Below are 15,516 nucleotides of genomic sequence, written 5' to 3' on the forward strand. Positions count from 1 at the left end.
GGGAAGCTGGCAGATGCCAGAGTACATAAAAAATAAGTCATACTAATATACAGAAAAAAATACAAAACTCTACCCAGATAGTGAGAAGAGGTCAGTACTGAACTACAGACCCCAAGGGGAAATTTTACTACTATGCCAATGTGGTACCATGCTACTCTTCAGTAAGACCAGAGTTAATTCAAATTATCAAGCTGAAACACTGCTTACTGTAAACTGCTACTGACATAATATTGTTCTGACAAATACAAACTTAAAAATGTTGCGTTTGTGAAAGTGAGATAGAATAATAAAGTATGTGAAAGGCAGGGGAATTTCAAAATAACTACCCTAACCATATGATTTTGATTGAGTTTTTCCCACAGCAGGAAAGAAAAACGTCTTAATTAATGTCAAAGTATACGTAGTATTAGTTTATACTGTAAAAAGCTGCAAGTTCAAAATTGATTTCCACTCTTATATATACATTTTTTACCATACAGGATAGTTACTAATAAAAATTCTTTGGGCATGCAGAAAAGCTGCTAAGCATTTTACTGTAGGGTGTCACAAGAAAATCTTTCAAACTTTGAACAATAAAGCAAACTGAAGAAGAGTTGACCATCTGTAGCATCAGTTTTGCTTCTGTGTGGCTGGCAGCCAACATTGAATTAGCAGCCATGTTAAGGCGGGTAGGGCAGCAGTAAATGACGTGAACAACCAACAGACAGCTCTCCCATCCTGGGAGAAGAGATAAATACTGTCTACTACATCTTCAGATATGTCTAAAACATATAGAACATATATGGTGTACAAAGTTTTTAGCTCCATTATCCCTCCTTTACCAGATACAGTACCTGGAGCAATGGCTAGGGTGAGGATCAGACTGAGAGGCTGAAAAGAACATGAGAGGCTAAAAAGGTTTTTAATGTCCTACCAAGGCAGGTGCCAATAAAACTAAGCAAACTAAGCAGTTTGATCTGGCTGCCTTACTCTGGTTGATTACCTAGCTGTAGTTAAAGTGAACTGTTCAGATATTATATCAAATTGCTACTGGAATGGTAAACCAAGTATGTCTTCTAAAAACCTGTCAAGAATGTACTAGATTTACAATAAGCCCTAATACTGTCTTTTTATTTTTTAAACAAGAAACATCTTTATTAAATTAGCGTGTATGACATAGATAATCTTACATTTATATAAATGCAAATAAACCATAGCAACACAATCCCATACATTACAAACCACGCTGACACAACTGTAACTGCAAACATTATACACTTATAGTATAGCCAGTCATTGTCAGTCAACCATTATATAGCTCATTCAGATCCTGCCTTCTTTTAACCTTCATTCCTCCTCTGTATGTATTGATCCCACAGTTCCCAATTTTCCAACGTAATTTGCTTCTACCCTTTTCTAAAGATTCCAGTTCCAGTTGTTTTATCTCTTGTTAGTATCTTTGCTACTTCTACTGAAGTTAGTTTAGACTTTGATTTCCATGTTTTAGTGACTGCTTTTTTGGCATCATAATTAGACTCAGCAAGGCCTTACTATGTCTAGACAATTCCAATTCTGTATCATAGCTCAAAAAATAATTTCTATAGTTACTCCAATTTGCTCAACCAGCATCCCCAACAGAGCAGTCTGCAGGGAATCTTTAAAGTCTGCCAACTCATTACACTCAGAAAATTTGTTCCTAGTTACTACTTTCTTCCCCAACACACCTCTAACATTTACTGTCTACCTGAGGAAAAATTCCTTGATGTCTGCTTGGGGTATAAGAATACCAATGTAAACACATCCAGGCAAAGATCCTAAATTTTCTAGATTTTGTTGCACATTTGGGAGAAATACATGTATCTCTGCATTGTTTCTTTGTGAATTGCTTACCCAATCTCACTTCCCAATCCATCCTAACCTCCTCTGATTCTTATAGTTATCATGCAATATTTTATATGCTCTACTAATCTTTCCTTTCATAAAAGCAACTTCTCTTCTAGATTCTACTAAAAACTATACAAGTGGTGGTCTTCTGTTTCCTTCTCTTTGCCTATACTCTGATATCAGTCTTTGATATGGAAGGCAATCTCTAACATGCAGTCCATAAAAGTTATTGGCATCTTCCCATTCTATTACCTTTCCCTCTCTAGTACTTGTCCCCAATACCTTGGTTCCTTTGCCAGTTTTCTCCAATATTCCCACCCCCTCTTTCCTATTATATGTATCCCTAATTGCAGTCATCCCTATCTGCAGAATCTCCTTTCTCCATTCCCCTGATGGCTTAGAAGACCTTCTGCTACTTTATGAATATAATATTCTGTATGATTATTGCTGTTCTCCTTAAAGGTCTGCATCCATAATCCCAGTCTTTGCCTGTTACTTGAGCATCCCCCCATTTCGTCATCATCTCTTTCCACTCTGAATTATAGTTTTCTGTTTGTGCTATGTACAGGAGCCTTAATTGTGTTTTTCTGAAATACCCCTTCAACCCGGGTAATCCCAATCCTCCCTGTTATACTGGAAAAATAAGCTTATCCCACTTGAGTCTTCCCCCTTCAGCTTTTTATTAATTGCTATCCACAACTTCTCCTCTGGCTGATTTAAATATGCCTGGCCTGTGTATAACACTAAAGGGACTAAAAAGATTTTAATTGCCTGTATCTCTGTTCATATCCATATAACAGAGCTTCAATTTTCTCGGTTTTTGCATGTCTAGTCTCTTTCCACATATCCTTAGATGTCACATCAGTATCATTTTAGTGCATACTCCTAAATAGTTCATTTTATCATGTCCCCATGAGTATGGATATTGTTGAACCAATTCAAATTTAGGTATATAGCCTACCACTATTTCTTTTATCTTCATTAATTTTGTATCCAGAAAAGGCTTGAAACTGCTTCAATATGTTCCATAGCATTGTAATGTCCCTTTCTGGTTTTGTCAGGTATAAAATTATGTCATCGTCAAATATTGTCCGCTTTTCTTGACTACCATACCAATTATATCCTTGAATATCCTTGAATTTCTGAGTCCCTTATTTTCTTTGCTAATGGTTCGAAATATAATGCAAATAATAAAGGGAAGAGAGGACAGCCCTGCATGTTTCCTCTGCTCAAGGACATATTATCAGAGAGAAGCCCACCCACTTTAATTTTCCCCTCCAGTCCCTTACATAACTTCCTAATCAACCTTATAATTTTATCAGGGAATGCAAATGTTTCCATTGCCCTGCTCATAAAGTCCCAGATTACTCTGTCAAGTGCTTGCTCTGCATCAAGACTGACCAACAACAATGGTATTTTCTTACATTCTGCTTCCCTCTGGATCCCCACTGTTCTGTTAATGTTGTCAAATGCTCGCATCCCTCCCACAAAAATCACACTGATATATATCTACCAATTTTGGCATCCCGTTTGCCATTCTTTTAGCCATTATAGACATAAACATTTTATAAACATGGTTTAGTATTAAAATGGGTCCATATGAAGCCAAATCTGATGGAGCTTTACCCACTTTAGGGATTACAGCTACCACCGATTTCTTCCAGGATGTTGGTACTTCTCCTCCTCTTAAAATACTTTTAAACAAAACCTTCCAGATCTTTATCAAGTTCTCCCTCCTAGCTTCCAAACTTTTACAGGAATACCATCTATTCCTGGTGACTTTCCTATAGATTGGTTATACAACACCATTTTTATCTCATCTCCTTCTATCCTAATTGTTAGTAATTGAGCCTCATCTACCTCTAACTTTGGCATATTTAATTCTTCCATAAACATTTCCACTTGTACCTTTTCTTGATTTCTGTATTTCTGTTTTATACAGACTTTCATGGAGTGTCCAAAATATTTCTAATACTTCTACAGGATCCTGTGTTATCTTCCTTGTTATAGGCTCCCTAAGCTCGGTGACAGCTCGTTCTACTTTCTGTTGCCTGAGTCGTTGTGCTAAAAATTTTTGTGCTCTAGAGTTATCAAAAAACAGGTGCTACACAGCAGTCTTTCTAAACTCATGCATATTATTGAGGTAATCCCTTATTTTCTGTTTAGCATCCTGCAGTTGATCCTCTTCTTGTTCTGTGTGATTCCCCCTATTCTGCAATACTTTAACATTTGTCAGTCCTTCTAAATAATTACTGTTACTTCCTAACCATATCCCTCTTGTTTTTATTTCCATTCTATTTTTAAATTACACTTTAATATTATCCCACTCCATAGCTATATTTTCAGAAGAAGTTCCTATCTTCTCTAAGAGCTCATGAATAATTTCCAAAACCCATTCCTTAAATTCCTCTCTTTTCAACAGATAGGATGGCAAGTGCCAGTGTCTCATTTTTATTTCATGACCCTGTGGTTTTATTTTAGTTACTACTGGTGCATGATCTGAAACAGTTATTGGGTGCATAACAAGACCTTCATTTAAATATACATGTTCCTTTGAAATGTAAATTTGGTCTAGCCTAGACTAGTTTTTTTTTTGTATCTTGGGGAATAATATGCAAATTCACTCTAAACTCTTAGTAATGAGTTCACATCTTCCATGCCAAATATTTTCATAAACTTATTTAAAAATCTACCCTCCTTTTTATGTTTTCCTTTCAGGACCCCCAGATGCATCTTCACTGTTGCAAATCAAATTCCACTCCCTGTCTATAAGTAATATTCCTTGCTGGAAGCTGTTTTTTTCTCCCAGACTTTTCTTAAGCTCTATTATAGGAGTTTTAGGTAGAATATAAATGCATACCAGTGTAATCCTCCTCCCTTGCCTGTAGCCCCTTGGTACTATAAATCTACCATTATTGTCTTTTTATCCTCTACTATTACTATTGGAGCTCATCTTGCAATTAATATAAGTACTCCCTTCTTCCTTTTCCCCAGGTATTCTACTGACTAATGATCCTGTAAACCTTTCTTTATCAAATTCACATGTTCAGTTCTTTCCAAGTGTGTCTCCTGTAGCATAGCTATTTGCACTTTACATTTTAATATAGTTCACTACTCTTTCTTTTTGTATTTATCTGTGAGACCATTAACATTTAAACATATTATAGAAATAATCATATTTTTGAGGGATTATTATTCTCAATTTTTATGTATAACAGCTTTTTTAATAAATGTCTAGTTTCAGCTTTTGTGTTACATGCGTGCGCTGCAGGTTAATCTTTTATACACTTGTTTCTTGTCGTCTCCATTTGAGCCCATGTCACATCATGCAGATCTTTTGTTTTATTGAAAACCTTCAAACAAAAACACACACACACACACACACACACACACACACACACACACACACACACACACACACACACACACACACACAATACCCCCTAAAACCTATTAACTTAGTAATAACACACATTACCCTTCTAACAGGAATAAAAGTTCCGAACTGGCAGCCACACACACAGACTCGAGCTAAACAGAAAGAACAATTATCCATGCTAAGACGCATGGTAGAGCTTGTGATTCTATTAAGTGCTATCTGTTTTTGCCTTATCTTTAAAACTCTCTTAGCTGGGAAAACACTTGACTGCCTTCAAAAAACATTTTCTCCAAGCTATTCTCTTTATCAGATTGTCTGCTAGTGACATGAAAACCAGATAGAAAACAGTTTACCAGATAAAAAAGCCTATAATTATTCAATATTCTTTTTCATTTATTTGCTTTCTGTTAAAACTTGTTACTTTGTAAAGCTAATGGCCTTAACCCAGTCATTCCCCTATAGAAGAATGAGAAAAAGCACACTAACTTTTCTGTTTTATTTATTTTATTTTATTTATTTTATTTTACATTTGGTGACCGGGCTAGTCCAACTGGATATATGTCCATTTTCAGTAGAGGCCCAGGGAGAAAATCTCAAAGGCAGATACATTATATCAATATGTATAAGGTTACAATTTAAAAACATATATATATATTATGTTACAATCAAGTTAACATAGCAGATGTTTCAATACATTTTACAGTACATTGCTGAAGAATATTTACAAAAATATGTAAAAAACAGAAGAGAGTTGCACCACAATGAAATTACTGGAAACAGGATAAAACTTCACAGTACATTATTCACGAAAAAGCATAAAATGTATGAAAGAACCCTTCTTGTAGAAAAACAGACGGACAAGCACTTTCAGCTATTCAAGCCTTCTTCAGATCCCAAAATACAAAAATACAGAACAAGATATTCACATGAGGTAGACTGAACTTTTTCTAGGTTTACAATTCCTGAAAATGGTTGCATAAGAATATTTACAACATATAGAACAAGATATCCACATGAGGTAGATCATAACTGTATGCAGGTTTACAATTCCTGCAATGCTTGCAGTAAAGAACATTGAATCAAAAGTCAGAGTGGAGTTAGGAGAACAATTATTAACAAAGGTGGTAGGTTAGTCAGGTTGGTGTAAGGGCATAACCATTGTTTTCTAAGGTATATTTTGATTTTTTGTTTGAAGTGGGGTTGGGAAGGATGTGAAGTAAGTTCACTATGTAGAAGGTTCCAGTTTTTCCCAGTTGTGTTTGAGAAGAGAGAATCACCTGCCATTTTGTTAGACTTACTAATGCTAAGTAGAAGTTTATTAGCTGAGAGAAGGTATTACGATTTTTATAAGGAGTTATGAGGTTTGAGAGTATAGGAGTGTCGTTAGGCTGGTTGAGGATCTTATGGGCAATGGTAAGTTGGTTAAAATGAAGCTGATTTTGCAGTTCAAGCCATCCTAGCTGTTTTAGATTCTGACAGTGATGAGTTCTAAAGGGATTACCAGTTGCAAATCTGGCAATGTTATTATAAGAGGTAGTTAGTTTGAGAAGATTATTCTTTGATAGGTTGGTGTATATTGGTGAGGCATAGAGAAGTGTTGAGATTAGATGGGAGTGGGCAATAGTAGTTCTGGCTATTGGAGTGAGAAAGTATTTGATCCTGTATAGGGAGCCCATTTTTCTAAAGTATTTGATCCTGTATAGGGAGCCCATTTTTCTGTTAACTGTTTTTATAGTGTTATTAATATGGGTATTGAAGTTACGGTTATTGTCTATTGTAATTCCTAGGAGTTTGTTGGTAGTATCAGGGGATATGAGGGTACCATTGTTAGAAATAACAGATAAATCTAAAGGCATGGATCTACGGGTAAGAGTAAAGAGAATGAGCTTTGTTTTTTTGGGGGGATTCAATAGGAGGCAACGTTTTAAGAACCAAGTCTCTACTATGGTAAACATCTTCTGAGTTAGGGATTGTAGTTCAGATGAAGATTTAGCTGCGCAGATTAAAGTTGAATCATCTGCATATTTTATGCAGGTTGCATAAGGAATGGCTAAGTAGAGATCATTGATAAATATTGAGAATAAGAGAGGGCCTAGAATGGAGCCCTGAGGGACACCCAGTGAGACTTGCAGGTGGGATGATAGTTTATTCTCCCAGAGCACAGCCTGTTGCCTATTGCTGAGGTAGGAACTAAACCATTGTACAGCCAGAGTATCAAGAGAGAGTGATTTCAGAATATTTATAAGTAAAGAGTGGTTTACCATATCAAATGCTTTTGAGAGATCAATAAATAGAGTGGAAGAGAGAACATTGTTATTGTAGTTTCTGTTAATAGTATCAGTAAAATATAAGAGAGCAGTAGTAGTACTGTGAAATGGCCTAAAGCCATGTTGGCTTTCAGCTAGTATGTTATATTGAATTAAATGGTTTAGAAGCTGATGGTGAATGCATTTTTCCATTATTTTTGCTATGGGGGATAGTAGGGCTATGGGTCGATAGTTACGAGTAATCACTTGAGTTGCCACCTTTATGTAGGGGGATAATGTGTGAGATTTTCCATATGTCAGGGATGCTTCCCTCATTAGTGGTTCTATTAATCAGGATGGATATAGGGTATGCTACTTCTTTAGCTTCTTTTTGCAGGTATTCGGCTGGGATCTGGTCAGCAGAAGGAGTACAAGGCTTAAGTTTTAGAATGAGTTTGTAGATAAATTTAGTTGACATGGGTTGTAATCGGAAGGTAGGAAGAGAGCTGGGAGAAGAGTTAAGAAGACTGGATCTGTCAGGAGATAGCTGACTTGCTAGTGATTGGATAGCCTCTGTGAAAAAGGAATTTAAGGCATTGCAGTTTGGATTGGAGTTTCATGTGTTGCACCTGTTTGGGTTGATGTATTGGAGTGACCTGGGTGTAGGAGTCTATTGATACTTGCCCAGAATCTTTGAGGATTGTTTTGGTGTGTTTGCTGCATTTTACAGTAAAAGTTTATTTTGTCTGAGAATATAGCTTTTTTGTCATGTTTCTCATTTGTCTAAAGATTTGTTGATCTGATGTACTTTTTGGTAGTTCACCACCTAGTCCAGGCTTTATTTCGGAGGAGGATTTTTTTCCTGGTTTCATTAGTAAGCCAGGGGGCAGGTCTAGACCTAGTTCTGATAGCACGTTTAGGTGCATGCTGCTCCAGGATTTTTAAGAACTTAGAGTTAAAGTATTTGACAACCTCTTCAAGTGGGAGGGTTTTTAGTTGAGACCAATCACAGGCATTGAGTTCACTCTGGAATAGCCCTTGGTTAAATTGCTTGTTGGACCGTATAGTCCTATATGATGCTAGGTGAGAGGTATCAAACTTTTGCCTGATTATGTAGGTCAAGGAGTGGTCACTTGCATTGTCAGGGAGAATACCAACTTTATAAGTTTGGTGGTAATTATTAATAAGGATCCAATCCAAAGTGCTCTCTTTTTTGCTTGGTTTGTTAATTCTTGTTGGGGAGGTAATGGTCTGAGAGAAGCCATGAAGGTTAATATGAGAGGTAGGATGTTCAGTATTGATGCAATTCCAGTCTATATTGAAGTCACCTAGAATAATAGTTTCTTGTGGGAAGGTTGATGAGACCCAGCTAAGAATATCATCTAGTGTACTGATATTATTTCCAGGAGGTAGACAGATACAGAAAATATATAAGGATTTACTAGAGTTACGCTGTAATTTTGGAAATAAGGACTTCAGCATTGTCCTTTGGTGGGTTATAGGGTAAAGAGGTGACTTGTTTTCCATCCTTAAAAAGAAGTGCTACTCCCCCTCCCTTTCTCTTTTTATGGTCAAGTCTCAATATGTTATATCCTGGTGGGATAATTTCACTATCTTGTGTTCTAGGTTTTAACCAAGTCTCTGTCAAACATAAAATATCAAAAGAATGTACATCAAGGAGAGCATGGAGATGGGGAACTTTGTTATGCAGACTTTGGATACTGAGATGTGCTATTGTTATGTGCTGTTGTTATGCTCTTTTAACCATTTTTTTACATTGCTTAAAACTGAACAAGGAAACAGAAAGGTGAAGGGAAAAAGAAAAAAGTAAAAATAAGGAGCACCTATTTACATTATTATCCCCTTTACACTTAAAAGTAACTGAAAAACTTTCCTTTATAACATGTAAAGAAAATCATGCACCACTTGAATAATACTATTAAGAAAAAAATTGTTTCACCTACAGTTAACTTTCTTCCTCCAGTTCCCCTCTCCTGAGTATTTTTCCAAGCATTAATTACATGAAGTAGGGCATATGCTTTAGAGTCCCCTACAAGTTTAATAAAGTCCAAAAAAGTCCAATATTTCCAACATTTCTTGTTCTGTCCACTTTCACAAATAAAATTATTACTTTGTAATCCCACATTTGTCAATTTCCAAGTTACTTATTTTAGTTTCCAAATGTTAATGACGTGAAGTAGGGCATATGCTTTAGAGTCCCCTACAAGTTTAACAATGTCCAAGAAAATCCAATATTTCCAGATTTTCTTGTTCTATTCCTTTTCATCTCCATCTCCCAATCCCTGTCTCTTCTTCATCTCCAGTACACTCTCAGTTTGTCTAGTCAACTCCTTTTGCTTTTTTCCCTCTCTCAAGCATTTCCCATTGAAATACTGGAAAAAGTTTCGCTGGCACAGTCTCTCTGTGGTCTTCATTACCAGAAGAATAAGAAACCGAATCTCTTTCTGTTTCACTTTTTGTTAGACAAACTTTTGTATTTCTTCCTTAGCATATACTTCATCAAAAAATGTTTTTGTTTCTCCAGGAAAAAATATTTTGAAGATAGCTGGGTACATAAGTTCGAATCTCATGCCTGCGTCTTGACATTCCCTAAATAATAGAATACATTTATTCCTCTTCTGTCTTGTGTACAATGAATAGTCATTCTCCACAAACGCTCTGCTGTCTCCCACTTTTAGTACTTTGCCCTTCTGTCAAAATCAACTCTTTCTGCTGGTAGGATTGCATTTTTACTATTAAACATCTAGGTTGTTTTATCATAGCCAGGTTTGTAGCACATACAAAATGTGCCCTTTCAATTAACAATTCCTGTCATGGAATACCAGTCCAGTTGCTTATTTGTGCTTTCATGAAATTAATACAGTCTGCTCCTTCCAACTTCTCAGGTGCAGCAGAAAATTTCAGGTTTTCCCTGCATGGTCTGTCTTCTAATTCTATTAATTTTTGAAACATCTCTTCTTGTGTAGTCTCATATTTAGCCAGCCTTTTCTTCATTTCTACCTCTGGGTTTTGCTGTTTTATCACCTTATCTGAGTATCTGTTTAAAGCTTCTTCATTTTTTCCAGCATTCTACTGTTTGAGTTGATATACTCCATCGGTGTTTCATTTCCTTTAGTCAGGTCTGTATGCAGTTGTTTTATACTTTCCTCAAGGTTACAAGAAGTCATGTCTGGAGCTTGTCTGGAGCTTGCCCTTTTTGCTGAACATCTACAATACTTCTTCCGGTTGGTGTTTTTTAGTTGCCTTTTATAGCTGATTTTCCTTCCGGTTCTCTGTATTTCTTTTTTTCTGACATCTAGGCAGTGCACTTACTAGTCAGTTACTGAAATGTACTCAGACATCCAGGTCCACTAGCTTTCTCTGCTGAGTTTCTGTTTTCACACTGGGTGAGTTAGAATTAAGCTGTTACTCAATGTGCAGACATCTTGCAAGTCTATATAAGCACTAATACTGTTGACAGCAGTTCTCCATTGCACAGTATGACTAGGCTGATGATGACATCCATGTCATACTCTGTCAGAATTAAAGTGAATCAACTCTTAAAAAATTGTAACATATGATATTGATGATGAAGCAAGTGTTTCTGATGAATGAATAAAAAAACATTATTGTGGTGTAACCTGGAAAAAAATCATACCTCAGCTGCTAGAGTCAAGAATATGCAAGATGAGCAACATATTTATCAATTAGCAAACCAGTTGGCTTAGAAAGTTTATTCTAACACAACTTGTTTCTTGCAAAACACATTGGAATCTAATGAGATAATGACATAAGCTGTGCTGCCAAATTACTGTTTTACTTAAGGACTATACTGTGATAACAGTTAACACTTTCTTAGAAAACTGCATCCACTGCTACACCATGTGGTTTGGCCATGTAATACAAAACCACTATTTTAAAGCATGTAATGTACATACATTTAGTATTCTCTGCTGCAGTATTAGAGGCAGGTAACTACAAACGGTGCTTGAGGTACTACCACCAATATATTAAAGGCAAAGAAGGTGTGAGGATATTTTTACTGTAGAAAAGCACCTAGAATTAAATGTGCGTGTGGGTGTGTGTGTACATGTTGTGCAATTTCATGCAAAATAAAGAAACAGACACACAGACACAGACATAAAACTGGAAATGCTATTTGTTTCTTTCTGTACTGCAGAATGTAGAAGAGTTTTGGAAAAAAAAGTCTGAGAGTGTTTTTTGTGTGTGTGTGTGTGTGTGTGTGTGTGTGTGTGTGTGTGTGTGTGTGTGTGTGTGTGTGTGTGTGTGTATGTGTGTGTTGTATATACATGTAAGACAGAATTTGTGAGTCCCTAGATTTCATGCTACTATCACCTTCCTGTCAAATACCCTTAAGCATTACTTATCAACCCAGTTTTACCAAAATACGACCTTGCAGCTTAAAATTTCTCCTTAAATCAAAACAGAAGATTAGCTCCATGGATCCATGATCAGTTTCCTAAATTTAAGCTTCGTTGAAGCAAGTCAGATGGTCTGCTGTACAAATTAAACCACAACATAATAAATGGCATGTTATTCACTAATGTTCACAGCAATAGATGGTGTTCCATCCTATTTGTATACCATCTAGTGAACATTGAGAAAACATGTACGCATTACTCAAAACTCAACAACAGCCCCTGAATTACAACTTTAACAAGAATTTATCAGTTATAAGGTGTACTGCATTGTCTCTCCTTTCTCATGAGGTCACTCACTGATACTTTCTTGCCTTTCCTTATACAGTATCCAGATTACTGGAAGGTAGCAGAAGGCTAAAGTCTTTTCATACAATGATATTATTTATACAGCATAAGACTTCTTTTCTTAAAATTAATGCCATAGTATAATAGCAATAATCTGCTCCTGTGTTTGAGTAATACAGGATTTACCCACAGGTGGCTCTGTTTAATCATTTGGCTTCAACCTCATGATCAAACCGTGCCATTTGTGGTAAATCCTGCATTACCCGGACCCAGTCATAGATTATTGCTAAAATAGTACCGAGTGCTTTATATTCATCTCTATTTTTTCAGTTTTCTGCAGAAAAATGACTGTGATCCATGGCAGCTCCTGAGGATTTCCTGTGTCTTCTGCTACATGTGAATTGCTGAATTACCCTTTAAAAATATTATATTATTTCAAAGCAATATTTTTGATTTTAGCTGGGGATTTTAATTTAAAACAAGCCTTTACCAAAGTGAAAAAGTGGCAGTATTAACATTAACTTTATATTTGCCTCCCTTTCAAATTTAGTCTTTGCAACATACCACCTCTGTTGTCTTTCCCCAAGTCTCCTTTTATTTTGCCTCTTCCACATACACACTGCCTCATTTTCAACCCTTTTAGGTCCCACTGTTTGCCCTAAGTGCTTGCTCAATGTTCCTATGTAGCTACAATGGCCTTCTTCTTTCAGCCTTTTTCTCATAACCTTGTTGCGAGCCTTGCATACTTCATCCCTGGCCCATTCCCATGTATTATTCACTCCCTCAGCTTGCTCCAAGTCTCATAACACATCCTTTACCACCTCTCCTAGGCAGTAATTCCCACATTTTTGTCTTATTTTTACTGTCCCCCCTCTCTTCTAAACCACATAGTGGCATGACTACTGTTGCTTAACAGTATCATAACCTGGACACCCGTGGCATTTCCTGCAATGGCTAGCACTACATCCAAGACTCTGTCCTTTCTGGTACAGTCCAATACCAGTTGTCTGAATTCCACATGGCCCATTACTTCTCTCAACTCCTTCTTCCTCTCTGTTCTGGAGCCTGGATCCAGACAGACTAGGATCACCCATGATTATTACCCTCATTCTTATACCCATTCCTTTATTCTCTCCTCCCATCCATTGCTCGACCGCCTTTCTTGTTGTGACCGCCAGATGATATACTGTATCAATCTACCATCTCTTTACTCTCCTGCTCTATCTTACCTTGTCAAGGCACTTAATCTAGTTTCAAACAGTAGCAGTACCTTTGTACCTTTCCTGCTTTGGTGTCTTTCTATTTCTCTGACTTTGTATCTGACAGGCCATCACATAAGATCAGAGGAAGAAGAAGTTTATCAAATCAGAAAAGGTGCAAAGGTACATGTAGGGTTTGAAGCTACATTAAGTATCTAAAAGCAATGATGCAGGAAGAAAGGGTAGACATTGCTGGTATCCCAGAAAAATGGGACAACAAAATGGGGGAGAGGGACATTGAAGTTCTTGGGTAACAGGTTGATCAGGAAGGACAGAAGAGAGATATGATATGGAGTAGCAGTTTACATAAAGGGGGCTCTTTTCAGTTTCATTTTACATTTATTAAACTTACTAAATCACCTCTTCCTTCATTCTTTCTTCCCAGTCCTTCCTTCCTTCCTTCCTCTTCTTCCACCTAAGCCTACACTCAATAAAGTTTTATTTGCCTCTTTTACTAAAAATCTCTCTTTTTTTTTTACTACTGTTATTTACCTAATGTGTCATCATAATGGAGAAAGTACAGTTTTGTACCTACCATAAATGTAGATGTTCGAGTGCTAATACAGCTGCAGTCATAACAGATGGGTTCTCCTGCCGTCAGGCGGGTCCTCGGTCAGCCGAATTCCAAAGTCTAGGCCCGGCGTCGGTTGTCGTCGCTTCTTCCCTGACGTCAGAGCTCCAGGGGTATAAAAGAACCAGCCGACGCCATTTTCTTCAGTTTTTCTTGCCCCAGATGTCAGGTGCCCCCAGAAGGAAGGCAATACATAAATTTGTGTAATAAAGCAATGCAATATAATCAAAATACAGTACTTGCAAGCAAATACACCATAACAGAATACCCCAATCAGGTTGTATGAGGAGGTGTTAGCCAATAGGCCTGTCCCAAGAGGGGAGGGAGGGAGGGAAACCTGGACTGCAGCTGTATTAGCACTCGAACATCTACATTTATGGTAGGTACAAAACTGTACTATGTTCTTTGTGCATACAGCTGCAGTCATAACAGATGGGTAGAATCCCAAAGCTAAGAAGGGGTGGTAGGCACTAGGTGGAACTAGGAGGAGCCAGAATGCCCTGCAAGACTGCAGTGGCAATGCCTGCTCTAGTTTTGGAGTATAAAGGTAGGTGGTAGTGCTTGGAGAAGGTATGCACAGAACTCCAAGTGGCTGCTTCCAAAATATCTTTGGTAGGAACTCCTCTGAGGAAAGCTGCAGAGGTAGCTGTGGCCCTTGTGGAGTGAGACCTGATGTCTGTAGGTACAGTTTTACAATGAAAAGAGTAACAAAAGTGTATGCAGTGGGCTATCCATTTTGAGATTGTCTGTTTGGAAATTGGCTTACCTTGAGCTCCTATAGCATAGGACACACAGAGCTGTTCTGATTTTCTGAAAGGCTTTGTTCTGTCCAAATAATAACGCAGCTGTCTGTGGATGTCCAAGGAATGTAGTAGTCTCTCCCCTTTGTTTTGAGGATTAGGGTAAAAGGTAGGTAAGTGTATAGCCTGATTCAAAGCTACCCTGGATACCACCTTTGGCATAAAGGAAGGGTTGGTTCGTAAGGAAACTCTGTCCTGATGGAAGATGATAAAAGGCTGCACAGCCATGAGGGCTTGTAGTTCCGATACCCTACGAGCTGAGGTGATAGCCATAAGGAAAGCTGTTTTCCAGGACAAATATTGCAAATCTGTTGAGGCAGCTGGCTCAAAAGGAGGCAAGGTCAGCTTTTTTAGAATGAAATGGAGATCCCAAGCAGGTATTGGTTGTTTCCTTGGGGGTTTTATATTCTTAGCCCCTCTGAGGAACTGTCTTAAGAGGGGGGTGAGAGAATAAAGGTGGATCAGTGTTGTATTCTGCAGAAATGGCTGAGGCATGGATTTTGATGGAGGAGAATGAAAGTCCACTGCTTAGCAGCTCAGCTAGATACTGTAATATTTGAGGTAAATTCAGTTTTCCAGGATTCTGGCCCTTTTTCTCATTCCAGGCACAAAACCGTTTCCATTTTGCGGAGTAAGATTTTCTAGTGGACGGCCTTCTGGCCTCCAAAATG

General features: G+C 37.5%; 1 protein-coding gene across 5 annotated transcripts in view; it reads right to left on the reverse strand.

The window, feature by feature from the left end:
- FHOD3 (formin homology 2 domain containing 3) overlaps nt 1–15,516 on the reverse strand; it is a 3,141,544-nt gene that overhangs the window by 2,849,138 nt on the left and 276,890 nt on the right. The window lies entirely within an intron of this gene.

Source organism: Protopterus annectens, chromosome 3.part0, assembly GCF_019279795.1.
Source record: "Protopterus annectens isolate FY-2018-M chromosome 3.part0, PAN1.0, whole genome shotgun sequence".
Classification (NCBI taxonomy): domain Eukaryota; kingdom Metazoa; phylum Chordata; order Ceratodontiformes; family Protopteridae; genus Protopterus; species Protopterus annectens.